Raw genomic sequence first — 14,228 nt, 5'->3', positions numbered from 1 at the left:
ATGAAGTTCATGCACAATGAGCTCTTTGAATGCTCTGCTAAAAGGCTATTCCTACACACTGCCATGGCCACTGACAATTTCTGGTTTTTGAGATCAGCCTGCTCTTTTCCAAGCTGAATGTCTCCTGCTTGTTTCAACCTCCATAACAGTGTGCCTGCCAAGCTGCTGCTTGGTATAAAAAGGAAGATGCTGTCTCTTGGTTTATTGTATTGCACAAGGAGTTTCCTCAGGAAGAGACCACCTTCCTTGTTTCGGGACCACATGAAGGAGTTCATACTTGGCTTCAGTAGAATTTGCACCTCTTATCTTTCCCACCTCAGCCCATATTCCATGCATGTAATTAATGTTTCTATTTTTATGGCCACATTATCTATCTGAAAACTGCACTGCTGGTGTATGCCAGAAGGCTGTTCTGAGCAGACTGGTGTTCTTCTCATGTGGCCTGTCTTCGTATTGGTACATACACACACAGGTACACTGCGTCTTCTCCCAAGGATAGCTAGAAGCATCTCATAGCCTTCTTATCTTTAAGACAAACATGCCTGCTTGGTTAGATTAAGGTAGGATACTCCATCCCAGGAGTATCCCCACTCTCCTGCAGCAGTGTCATGGAAAACAGGCAAAGTTGTCTCAGTTGTCAGTAACTCTCTTTGATATATAAACTTGGTGGCTGTGACATGTTAAAGAAAAAAAATCTAGATAAACAACAGGCTTGAGAGTACATGCAAACCAGTTTATTTCCAGTTCCTCTTTTGAACTGAAATCTTGAATTCAAAGCCATGTTACTTGTAGTCATAGTTTCAGTTGTGCTAATGGTCAGGTAACGGCTCCACATCTTATGAAGCAATGTGCAGCTGAATGCACATTTCTTTCTTGATGGAAAATGTGATTTTTTCACAGAAATGTAGTCTTGGAGACCATGTTCAGCTGTTACATGGGTATGTGGAGCCTCTGATGCACAGTAAAAGTGCTTACTACCCACCTGCTGCAGATGCCCATTAAACCTTCCTCTCAGCTGCCTGTCGCCCAGCTGAACTTCCACTGGGGCAAAGTGCATGCTCAGACAGGCTGAGGCGCTTGTCTGCACCACAGGGAACGTCTCTCTGAAACAGGGGAAGCCATGTCCCTGTGAAGAGGGGAGAGAGGCAACAGAGAGAGAAATGGAGAAATCAGGGTTCATCTAAGAAGGGGTACAAGAAAGGTCCTGGGTTTGCCAGTAGCACAGGCTGGAAGCAGGGACAGAGACATAGAAATACAAATGTTTGTTTCTTCTCCCTGCATTGCCTGTGTGCTGCTCCTTTTCCCACAAGCACACCCACTCTTCTTCACTTTCCAGTTATCATGAGTTGTAGTTGAAGTAACTGGTGCTTCTTAGCAACTTTAGAAGATCATGCATTGCACACCTCTAATGAGTGATCCATCTCAAGAGTTAGTTCCATAATTCAAGTGGCATAAACCACAGAAGAGGTTTGGTTTGCAAGCAGACCTCCCTTTCTGGGGTTAGGGGGCCCTTTCTCCCTATACTGAGGTCTGTAACAGCCTCACAGTTGACATGAGCGGGTGCTGCAGAGCCTGGTCTGCCGAGGTGTGTGCTGGACTGTGGTGGTGACAACAAAGGTGTCTACTGAGTAGAGGCCATGCCTGGCATCGGGAGACATCTGTGCTCATTTGCAAAATCTCCAGGTGGCCACTGGCAGCTACTGAAGGTGCAGGCAATTTGTTCTTACTTTATCTTCACATAAATGAGTTTAGAGCTAAGCCCTGGCTTGGAGGAAACAAAAACCTGTATAATCAGTATAACTGATGCAACCAAAGAATCAGGCTTAATAGTGAGGAAAGGTAGGATAGCCTTGAAGTTTTCTTTTCTTCCATAGTGCTGCTCATCACAGTCACGAATCAATTTTTTTGTAGAGGTGTTCCTCTTTCTGGGGTCATGGTCATTCACTGCATGGTCTCCAACAGCCAGTTAGGATGTATTATTGGAGCTATAGCCTGCTGTAGAAATACATACATAGGATGAAGACAACTTCATGAACATCAATTAGGGTGAAAAGATTATGAAAATAAGATATGGTTAGTTCTAGATTGGTCTGAACCAAAAATGAAATATCTGAAGCAGTACATCTTGGTAACCTCAGGCTTTTTCCACCACTGTTGTCCCCAGGACTTGTTGCTTGTCTCTATGGGCAGCAGCAGGCAGGGTGCACAGTGCCCCATGGGGCATGCTCCCTGCCCTTGACTCACCCCTCCTGGTGTACTGGGGGTAAGGGCTGGTACAGGAGGGATGTGGTGGCCATCTGCTTCAGAGGAACCAAGGACCAGCTCTTCCAGTCTTCATGCACTCAAGCAGTGGCACTGGTGGGTAGGACCAAAGCCATTTAAGTGCTGGCATCAATCCCTGAGCTCTCTTTCAGCAAAAGCTCCCTGGATTTCAGAATTAATATCTAGTTTAAAAATGGGGGCTTCTTCTAGAGTTAAGATTTGATTAAGATAAATGGGAAAATTTATGTCTCAATGTTATTTTTTCAGGCATGCCCCTGGATCAACGAGCTTTTTCCTCTTTTCTTTGTATTTTACCCTTCCTAGTAAAAACCAGGCAAACAGCAGCTTTTTGTGAACTGACTCTTCCTCTTCTTCCCATTCTCAAACTGAAAATTTGTGTCTGCAGGTAATTAGGGTGGACAGGGCTTTAATCATGTTCATAAGGCTAATGCCTGAATTGGGACCTTTAAAGACTAACAGAAATCCATTGTAATGTGGTTCTTCTAGGAACAAGGCAGGAGATGTGAGGTTAAGGAAAAAGCTGGCACTTTGACTTGCTTCTGTCTTCCAAAAGGGCAGAAAGGGTCCCTTTTTATAAAAGGAGAGATTATTCTCTCCAAACACTGACCATCAAGTGTACCATTGTCTTATCACTTGAGGTGGTAACTGACTGTTGAGCTGGAAGCAAAATGCTGTTTGCTATGATTCTGGGAAATATCAGAAAATATCAGAAATATCAGAAGAACAGATCTTGTCACCTGTTATGTTTTATAGAAGATGCAGACAATGAATTCACCTTTCTTAAATCGGTTCTCCTGCCCCAAGCAAACAAAGAAGCTACCTTTAGACCTTAGCTGAAAATTTGCATTTTCTGGTATTGTTTCCTCATTAGGAACTACAGCTTACACTGATCTAGTGGTACTTGCTACCCCTCTGTTCACCTCCTGTAAGAGTAGGCAATTCTTCATCTATTGAACCTTATGTTGCTGCTCCTGCTCTGACCATGAAGCTTCATGCTGCTGTTCCTGCCCTGGCTAAAAGGTGTGAGTAAAAGGTGTATGTTCTCCGTGACGCAGGCAAAGTTGTTGCTCATTCACACAGAACAGCTCCTGTTGAGATGCACAAGAACCTTCTTCTTCCCTTTCCCCAACATTCAAAGAAAGCCTGGGCCAAGAGTCTGACATTTAAACTGGTGGAAATACAAATTCACTCTACAGAAGTAACAGCAGGGTAAATCAAACTCAAAAACTGAGATTGGCTCAGTGTCTTTTACACAGCTTGGCTGAACTGACAGTATTTTAGCAGCTCACCTGCAGCTGTTCTTGGGAAGCAAAGTCACAATGCAGCCACCAAACTGCCCTGTGTGAATACACTTGTAAATAGCAATTCTCGCCCTGCCTAAATAGGCTATGGCTCTTTGTGTACTGACAGAGCTGAACAGCCCCTGATCTCTAATAGGGAACACTTGTTTTGATAGCAATCTTAAATATATCAGACTATGAGATTTTGAGCAGAACTTGGCCCTGAATTGCTTTGAAAATCACAGGGAACCACATACAATTGCCTGCTCCATTTTACTTCGAGGAGGAAGGATTACACTAGTCATTGGTTCTTGGAAGACATGGATGGGGACATCTCCAAAAAATGTAAAAACAGACAGGTAGTTCCTACTTTGTGACTAATGAGTTATACAGGAGTTTTGGAAATAACCTGCACAAATGGAATCATTGCAAGGGGACTGGAACAGTGATTGATGAGCTAATACCTGAATGTATATTGTAACTTCGTGAGGCAGCTGTTTAAAATTGCAACCGCACAGCTTGTATTTGACTATATGCTTAATGGAAAAATGAAAAAAACATTATATGCCTAATGAAAACATAGCAGAATATTGGATTTCTGAAGCTAAACAAAATAAATCTAAAAAATTCACCCCAAACTGTGATATTGAAATAAAGAAGCAGTGGAAAGGGTTATTGCCCTTTCAAAGTTTTGTCTTTAAATTTTTTCCTAATCTTTTTGGGGCTGAGCATTTAGCACCGAAACTCTTGTAAGATCTATGAAAAACAGCTCTCTTGCTCCTGAATTCTCTAAGTCTTTGGAAAATTGACTTAAACAGCAACACGTAAAATGAGTACCTACTTAGTGAGCTGAGGCAGAAAGGTCCAAATGGCAGTGGCTGGGTCATTCAGAACCTTCAGCTTCAGCTAAGTAGCTATTTTATTTATACAGTCTTGGAAGCCCTTTGACTTCTCCTTGATTTATTTTCTGCTCCCATCTTGGCTGAGGTCTCATTGTCCTGTGCTTCAGGTAGCTGTAGGATGCTTATCTGCCCTTCCAGGTCATTTGTTGTACTTATCTTGGTAATCTCCAGTTTAGACCTTCTCTGGTTTCTTACTATCCCTCTGGAACTGTATGCATGTGTTGCAAAACTGGGCACAGCATTTCCCATTTTTTATGCAGTGCAGACATGGCCCATCTCTTTTATTAAAAATAAAGGGGCTCCAATGAGCCAAGTCCCTTTCATACCACGAGATGCAGTTATTGAACTGTCATCCTCTTCCTTGGCCCTGCTTTAAAGTATTAGAGCATCATGTCCAGTTATTTAAGCATATCAAAAGGTGGACATCTGCTAGAAGTGCTTGGTTGACAGGACTAAATCTCTGCTGTGCTCACTGCAGAGCGTGGTGCAGCAGAATCCATTCTTCCCAGCTCCTTCAGAGCAAAGTGACCTTCAGTAGCAAAATCCTTTCTCTGAAAACAAAAAAAATTCATTTGGAATGTTAATTAATCTGCAGCTAGCAGGCTTGGTTTTAATTTGTGTTCATGACAAGCAATATTTGAGAAGCAGTTTAGAAAGGGTCCATACTTACCGTGGAAACTGGACCAGGGGAATTTTAGGGGAATTTTTTCCCATTTGGTTTCACATGCCTTGATATTACGGAGTTTTTGAACTGCCAGAATTTGGACTGACTTGTCTGAATTGCATGAAAATGTAGCTGAAAAACAAAGTACAGAGAAATAGATCAAAATATAATTTCCCTTCATGTGACATGTATTGCTTTAGTGCTGCAGAGGCTCGATCGCTCCCTATTGCAGCTAGTGGGGAGGCAGTAGCTGTGAGCCAGCCACCAGGCACGGGGTACCGAGGTGGGCAATGCTGCTGCTCTCAGAGCCTGCCTGTGTGAAATGGGCTTACCGGGATGCAGGGAAGCCTGAGGATCAAGGCCAGCGCACAAAGTGGTCCTCAACACCCAGCCCCCCTGGACCAGCGGTGCCCGAGGGGCTGGAGGAGCACAGAGGCAGAGCCAACAGCTCCTGTGGTGGGGATGCAGCTGGTGCATCTTGGGGACACTGGGAAAGGTCCCGCAGTCTTGGAGACAGGCTTCAGCTCAGCTCCTGCTTAGAGCATTTTTTGCTTATCCTTCTTTTGCCACCAAAAAATACCTACTGAGGCTGATGATTCGGCCCTGAAAGCCCAACATTATGACAGCTGCCAGGCATAACACTAGGTCTTGTCTAATGTGCCAGGTTTGATTTTCTTTGACTGCTGCTGCAGTGAGTAAGCAAAAGTGGAGCTCCTGACCCCAAGAAAGACCAGCAGCGTGAGTCAGGATTTGTCTAAGCAAGTTCCCTGCTGTTAGGTAGTTACGTGTTCTGTAAACTCCTCTCCTCTCCTGCTGGGACAGAAAGAGACGCAAATTAAGCAAACTATACAATTCTACTGCTGTAGATACTGTGCATTTTCAGCATTTCTCATCCTTCCCAAAGAGATTTTTCTCCTTTCTAATTCTTAATGTCCTCACTAAGACAGATAGAGAAAGATACTCAATGGGCAGCACTGCTTCCGACTGGGTACAGCTTATCGAGCAACCTGAGTGAGCTCAGCTGCTGTTTAGTTTTGTTGATTAGGCCAGGGACTGTCATAATTTTCTGTCTCAGACAGCAGTGACCACCCGACCAGGCTTTAGCAAATAAAATACCACAAATACATTCTGAAAAATGTGAACATAATAGTCATGAAGGACTATTAATGTGTGCAGAAACTATGCAGGCTGCAAATACACCTTCGTCCTGACCTACAACATTCCTCTTACTTTAGTCCTAATGGAGACGGCCAATAATGGTTTTTATGATATAGATTACAGGTGAGCACCTGTTGCTGTTTGTGCCAATCAGAGTTTTGCTGTTGGCTTCAGCAGGGTCTGAGTTACTCTACCAAATAATTTCATTATAAATATACACAAAGGGCACTGTTTTTTCAAACTGGTGCATATTTCTTTTGAACTTGACAGTCTATATCTGAAAACATGTACCACAGATGTGAAAAAACCACAGCTCTTAGGACATTGTGCAACAGCTAGGATTATTTCTTACTGGATTTTTTAACATTTTAAACCCTCTAAAATGAAAAGACTCCATCTCATCTCAGAGGCATAGGAGTCCTCATTTGCTAGCAGTGGAAGAATGACAGCAACCAAAATCTTCAGTGAGAAAACTTCAGCTCAGCTAGACGGTTTAGGAGGAGAGTCCTGTGTGGAAAATATATTTTGGATGTGTAACATTTGAACAATATTTAAGTTAGACATTTTCAGTAAGACTGGAATCTGAGCTCATGGAAGGCCATGCATGCTACTCTCATTTTACATACCTTTTTCTTCCACAGGGGACAAAAAAAGACGGAGAAATTTGAAGAGGGATTTTGGGAGTTCCTGAAAGCTACAAGGAGGTTTAAAGGACTGAGTCGCAAAATGTTGAATTCTTTTGTCATCCTTATTATGACAGACCAGAAGGAGCAAATCTGTGAGTTACTGTCTGATGCAACATTATTTTAAAACTGGAGGAAACAGGAGGTGGCATTTCCCCCTCACAGGCTGAACAGTTACGTTAAGATGATGCCGTTGTTGATGCCATTTCAGTTGTAAAAAAAGGAAATGCAGGGAGCTGATACCTGCATGTCTGGAGTCTGAGCTACATGAAAGGCTTAGTGCTACAAACAGTTCATTTCTTCCAGCTCCATACTGAGTTTGATTTTTCTTCTTATATTTTCCATTTGACAATATCTTTCTATTATTTTTAGCATAGGTATGGTATTTCCTGTATGGGATCATCAAGTTTTACCTCTGTTCACCTACAGCCTCCAGCTAGACAGACAGAAAGGTGGACATCTGGGATCAGAGTTCCCCCTGCCTCATCCTGATATGAATCATCCTGTATCCAGTGCTCACAACACTGTGAAATATCCCCCAGGGGAAGAGTAGCACTATGACTTTCCTGAAGCTATTCACCCCTTACTTGTTTTACCTTTCCAATGCAAATGTTCCCCCTAGAGTATCTGTCCTCAAACCACTAGTAACCTTACGCTTTCAGGAGAAGTGGCCGCAGGTCCTTGTTTCTAAGAACACCACACTTGCAAATTCCTGGAACACTTTTGTTCTGTGTAAGTAAGCTAGGAACATTGTTTTGCTAGACAGAGTATGTGAATGACAACCCGGTGCCCATCTACTCAAGTCCTCTGGAATGTGAATAGATTTCCAGCACTGGGCTGAATACTTCTGTTTGTTAACTTAGTGGAAACCACTTGGCATAGGAACACGTTCACATCATGATGCAGGCGTTTGAAATTAGTACAAAGCACTCTCCCTGGCTGGGGATCCTGCTGCTGAAAGGACCCATGAAACCAAACTCTCTTTTTTTTTCAGGTTTGTTCACTAGAAAAGGTTCTAGAAGGTCAGTGCTGCAGATTTTTCCTTCCTGCTCTGTCAAAACTGATCCTGAAAGTTACCTGTCCCGATGTACCAAAATATTTCTAGCCCAAATAGGTTATGCAATGCTGAGCCTCAAAATGCAGGAGTTATCTAATTAAGCAAAACAACCTATTAACATTTTTACCTTGTTCAATTGTGACAATTATCAACAATTTCCTGGAATTTAGAGAGATGAATATTCAGAAAGATGCTATGTTTCCTCTCTCTCCAAACCTAAGAGGCTTCACTGAGACCCTGTTGCAGGCAGAACCTCCTATCAGTGCAAATGGTCACTAAAGTGTAGGCATGGCAAGAACTTTCATGTTCAGCTTCCTTCAGGTATAGAGTGACCTGTGTTCTTGTGCTTGGCTGTCATAGGGACACAAAAAAGGACAAATAGGAGCCTTCCTAATTTAGGTTTTGTGAACTGCTAATTTTTATAATGCTAAATTTCAGCACCACGTAAAATCTATTTTAATGCATTACCTTCCTTTGTTAAGAGCATGCACTTTAAAGTAGGACTACTCCCTGCTCTCTTAATGCTTTCAGCTCCTGTTCTCAGTTTAACCCAACTTTAAATGCCACAGCAGCTACTGGAGCTGATGACTGACCATGATGCTTCTAGTTCTCAGAGTTTCAGAGTGCAGCCTGGAAAATATATTGAGAGCTGAAGCTTGGAGGAGAAAATATGATGATGCTGGAGCAGCATGAGGGTAAAATCTAGTAGTTCATGAACTCCTGCCAAAGTCAATCCATTTTCTCCCCTAAAGGAAAAGAATTTCATTTTGCATCAGCATACTTATAGCTGATCAGAGATCTTCAAGGTTTCCCAAGATCTGATTTTTTGCTTTAAATTTCAAACAAAAGTTCATGTTATTCCATAAGTTTTTAGGTAATCAATAGAATTGTATATGTGAGTTTCAGTATTATGAATCATGGTCTCTCAGAAAGCTGTTTTTTTTAAAATAAAATTCAACTACAAAGATGTGTTACAGATGGATTTTTATTTTTTTAACTAGATCTAAAAATAACTTCATACACAAGTGAATTGATTTTATTATAATTTGAAAAAGAAAGAGAAGCCCAGTGTAGGAATGGCATTCTGGTGAGGCTGGCCAGATGAGAAATTAAGGTTACAGAAATAAGGGTAAGAAAATTATCTGCTCTTTTCTTTTTCTCACTGTCTTACTCTCTGGCTGCATGAGACTAGGGAATTGGAATAAAATGAGAAACCTGTCAATCTGCAGGGTGTCCTATACTTGACATTGGTTAAGACTGAAGAAGGTTATCTGCAGTGTTGAATGAGCTGAGTGGGATAATGAAGGGTATGAACATCTGAGCATTTTATGTCCTGCTTTTCTACACAAATGGGTTTCAGGATATCTTTGGGGAGAGCCCAGGGTTGTCTTTGTGGCCAAGCATGTCAGAAGCTACTGCAGTGACTTACAGGCATTTTTTCTAAGTGTTTCTAAGCAGCTACATAAAGGAACAAGGCAAGAAATTGTCTTGGGGTGGAATGGGGTAGAAGTCTCTCTGCGGCTGGTGTCAGCTGTGGGTTTGGACAACCCCCATGGCTAAAAGGGACTCAGCTGAGCAACCTCTGTGCTGCTGCTCCTCTTCTTTGGACATGTTTTCTCCTATCTTTCCAGCACTCTTTCATAAATAATTGCAGAAAGGAAACTAAGACGAGTATGTGCTTCTGCAGTCTCATCTCAGTCTGGTGTTATACATCATTCCCTTCTTGCTTATGGGCTGAACTGTCAGTGTAAGCAGTAGGTTGTTTTTATATTTAGAAAGTAATGTATTAGCTGAGTGGCAGTTGGTCTGGCACGTGGTTTGCTAGCTTTCTTTGTCCAGCTTTGTGTAATTTAATTTTAGGAGGCAGCAATTTCCACCTTCAAAAGAACATCTCGGCAACATTTCCTCCAATTCCCATTTGTTAGAGGTTTTTACTGAAGAAAAGGTTCCTGCTTGTTGTGCACAGCTTGCCCAGTACAAGCTTCCTTCATTGCCTCTAAAAATGTCAGATTGACTCCAGGGGAGCTGACACAGCATCCAGCATGTCAGGCTCTACCCAGCCATCGCAACACTGTCCCCTTTGCCATAAATACTGAAGTATTGAGAACTTCATCAGAGCTCCAGTAAATGCAGCCAAGAGCTGGGGGCGAACAATACAATACAGATAATATTTTTTTAATTGATAACCTGGGAGAGGCCTTATTGGTCCTGGTGGGTGTAACAAGGTACTAATCAAGCTTAACATGAGAATGAAGTGGCTTTTGCCTTACAGATTGCTAAAGCATAGAGAGCTGCCAAAGAGACTTAACATCCCTGTTGTGCTGGTGGGAAGGGACTGTGCAGGAAGCTGATGCTGGACAAACCTGTGTGCATGGAACAAGGAATGGAAACCAGAGGGGAGTGGGTGAGGAAGGGGGGAAGGGCTGCAGGAGAGCAGGGAAGCCTTTGAGGGACCGGGGCAAGACATGCTTTGGGGTGCCTTGGAGGATGGGACAATCACTGGGTCAGTGAGCAAAGAAACCAGCTCCTGAGGTTTGAGTCCTGCTGACTTCAGGGCAGCAGGGCTTTATGTACAGTCTCTAAATAGACAGTATTACAGCAGAAAATAAAAGAAATCCTTGTCTGTGTCATTGTCTTCCCAGTGGAAACAACATGTAGGACACTGAAGTTTGGCTACTTACTCAAGTTGCAAAGTCTGGGTACTAAAGAACACAGGGGGAAAGGGGATATTCATAGATGGCAAAGTCTTTAGAAATGTGGTGTGAAGCAGAAATAATTGGTGAAACTACAGAAGAGGAAGGGGGATTTTTTCCAGTAACTGTTAACCATAAAGTAAAATTGGAAATTATCCCTGTATCTTTTGTACACAGAGGAGGGCTGGGATCAAGCTAGTGGCAGAGGATATCCCAGTTAGGCAATTTTCAAGCCAGAGATACAACTATTGTAGAGACATTGTAAGTCTGTAACAAGAAATGGTGTTCAAAAGATAATCAGTTCAGCCTTCATTTGGAGCATGTTTATTTCCAAAATTAAATATGTGGCCTGTCACAGTGAGAGTCGAGCTGGCACCATCATCATAGAGAATGCTGGGGCTTTTGGAAATAACTTTCTCACATGCATGTGGGTGTAGATCCTGAGGGTGTACACCATGAGACAGGGCTGTCCACTGTGCCGGGTGTTGTGGAGAAGGCAGCAGGGGGGTCTGCGCTCTGCCAGACCTGGAAGGGTTTCCCCATGCAGCAGCAAAGCACAGCAACGAGCTGCAGTGCAGCAAGAAGGCTGCATCACCCAGGGAGGGAGCAAGTAAAGGGAATAACGCAACCGTGAGTAACCGGGCTGACTTACACTCAGCATGCCTGGCACCCGTCTCATTTTTGCCCTGTGCAGAGCATATTTGCCCATGCCATGGCAAGTTAAAATATTGCCATCCTGATGTGCTGAATGTGCTGAGTCTGCTGTGGGGGGTGAGATGCTGCAAGCCGGGCTGGACCGCTACACTTCCCGGAAAGGTGGTAGCTGACAGCAGGCAGCAGTGCCAAGTGTTTTTTCTCAGCCTTTAATAAAACTGTGAGATTCCTTTTACAGCTGTGCAGTCCTGGAGAAGCTGGAGGCTTGCATGGATTTACACGGTGGCAGAGTTTGTCCATGGGTGTATAGGAGGGGGAACTGTTAGCATTCTTGTACAAAGAATATGACCAGAGACAGCTGGCAGCCTATTTCTGGTACTCACCACTTCAATTTCTCAAATGACATCTGAGAGTACCTACCAGCATTTAATTCTCATTAGTACATTCTCAAAAATTTTTGTAGTTTGCATTATGTGCGAATTCTGCGCCTCTTTTACTTTGCTATGCATTAGGGAAAAAAATGTCATAGAAGACACCCATCCAACTGTTTTCTCCAGCCATGTAATTCCCATTGCTGTGTGCTTTGGTTTGCACACAGCCATTGCTGCCTTTAAATAGACAGTGTAAAGATTACTCCACCCTCCCCTTCCTTTGTTTCTCTGCTCTAAACATAAAGAAGTGAGGAATGAGCCAAAAACTGCCTCTTATGTTACAGTATATAAAGGATTTGTGGCAGCAGTCGATAAACTAAAAAATCTTGAATGCTATGATTTGAAGTAGTATAATAAGGGGTGTCTGGAGTTTACCAATATATGTTCAAGGGGAAAAAATAGGAGGGAGGTGGCTCACGCTGTCTGCTTTAGGCTGTGTCAGGCTTCAAACTGAGGTGCAATTCAGTCCACTACAGGCAGGTACCTCCGGGACATGCCTGAAGTGAGAAGAAGACCCTTTCTTGGAAACAGCCCTGCCTTGGAGAAAAGGATGGAGGCAGCAGTCTCTGCCAGCTTTCTGAGGAGGAGGAGGGGAGGAGAGACCCGGCTAATGGATGATATCCCCCGTGGTTTCTATCTGTAGTGAGATGGAAGAAGGCAGCTTGTCCTGGTGATAAAGGTCATGTAACTGTGCTGGGGAGGAAGAAATGGAAAGTCCCCCAGATCGAGGGGGAGGATAATGTTTAGGCGGGTGATGAACAACTGTGAGCTGGATGGAGGCAGCTATCTAAAAAGGAACTGCATGTATAACCAGTGCGTGAAGGCTATCTGGCTTTCAGAAATGATCAGGTTTTCTCTCCTTCTTTTGCTGTTCCTTGTGAGGACTGTGTTCTCTCTGCTTCTGCTTCTTCCATTTTATGCTTTCGATTTAGACTTTCCCTAAATTCAGCTTTAATCTTGGAAAAGAGAGAGGAAGAATTAATTTCAATTCAAATGTGAGCTTGTGAACAAAAGAGGACTTGTGCAAATCTGTTAAATCTCCAGATGTAGCCAGAGTTTTCAATTTTTCAGCAGTTTCCTATACCGAGCCTGCTTTGAGGCTGAAGTCCTCTCATCTTGGGAACAAAGATGGGAACAAACGGGACAATATCACACATTCATCCTACCTTGAAGAGGGACCCCTGGTAGCTTGACCCTTCATAAGGTAAAGATACATATTTCTATCAAACAGTACAGTGAGTTTCTTCTTAGATTTTGGTGAACATTTTTGGTCTCTGACTAAAAAGAAGAAAGGAAATGAGTTTTTCTTACAGCAGAGAAGCAGTAAGGAAATAATCTCCATTCTGGTGAGTATAAAAAAGGATTTAAAATCATAAAAAGTCACTCTGGTACATGGTAAGAATAAAAGCAAGCCGACATCATATCTATCAAGTTTTCCTCCTACTTCTGTCCTCCAAGGTCAACCATCACTGCAAAGGAGACCCAGCCTACGCTGTAGGAGTGGAAGATGTTTTTAGACCTTTTCTGGCAAGTATGTGCCCTTTGCAGCAGCTTTGGGTATCCCAGAGCTGCCCAGTTCTGCTGCAGCACCAAACAGGGCTGATGGCTGAGGACTTCAGAGCTGTGCGCAGGTCCCCTGTCCTCCCTGCCTGACACGTCACGTGGGGTGGGTTCTTGTGTATCCTCTGGCATTCATGACGGAGATCTGGGGCTGCTGTGCAAGGCAGCCAGCTCAGCCTCCTCTCCCACAGGCACTCTTTCCCCACCCGCTCCAGGACTCCTCTGTGTGGGAGTGTGTTTGGGGGAAATTCCCGGGCACTGAAAAAACATTGCAAAACTCTTCACACTGCAACTAAAACAGTGCTAGTTTCCTCTTTCCCTGTTCTTTGACAAATAAAGAGAGAAGTGGTGAAGCACACCTCACATAACAACAGCAGGAGCAGCACCTGTCCAGGTGTCGATGCTTATGTGCTGCAGCACCTGCAGCAGTGCAGCACCCGGTGCCTGGGAGCTCTGCAGGGACCACTGCCATTTGTCTCTGCCCCAGCAGAGGTGCGGGGATGAGTGATGTGAGGGTGTGTTTGAGATGCCCAGGCAGCAGCAGGGCTGTGGCACAGCTCAGTGCTGCCAGGAGCCAAACCAGAGACTGGGCACCAAGAGCACCAGTGGGACCCTCATCTTCAGAGCCTTGCTCTGGGCTGTCCTTGGGGCCAGGTTACACACTGTGTTGGTCTTTTGTCAGAGCTTTCTACACCACAGGATAGCAATCTCTTTATTTCTGGTCACTAGAAGACTTGTGCGTAGCTTGGAAAGCAGCTATGATGGAGGCCAGAGCAGAGGGATCAGAAGAATTTCAGCAGTTATGTTGCTGTATGACATCCGATCCAGCCCCCTTAAAGGGCTTAGTGCACAGCTGGACTCTC

Source organism: Strix uralensis, chromosome 2 (genome assembly GCF_047716275.1).
Source record: "Strix uralensis isolate ZFMK-TIS-50842 chromosome 2, bStrUra1, whole genome shotgun sequence".
NCBI lineage: Eukaryota > Metazoa > Chordata > Aves > Strigiformes > Strigidae > Strix > Strix uralensis.
The sequence above is the reverse complement of the archived record's forward strand: the minus strand, read 5'-3'. Positions refer to the sequence as shown.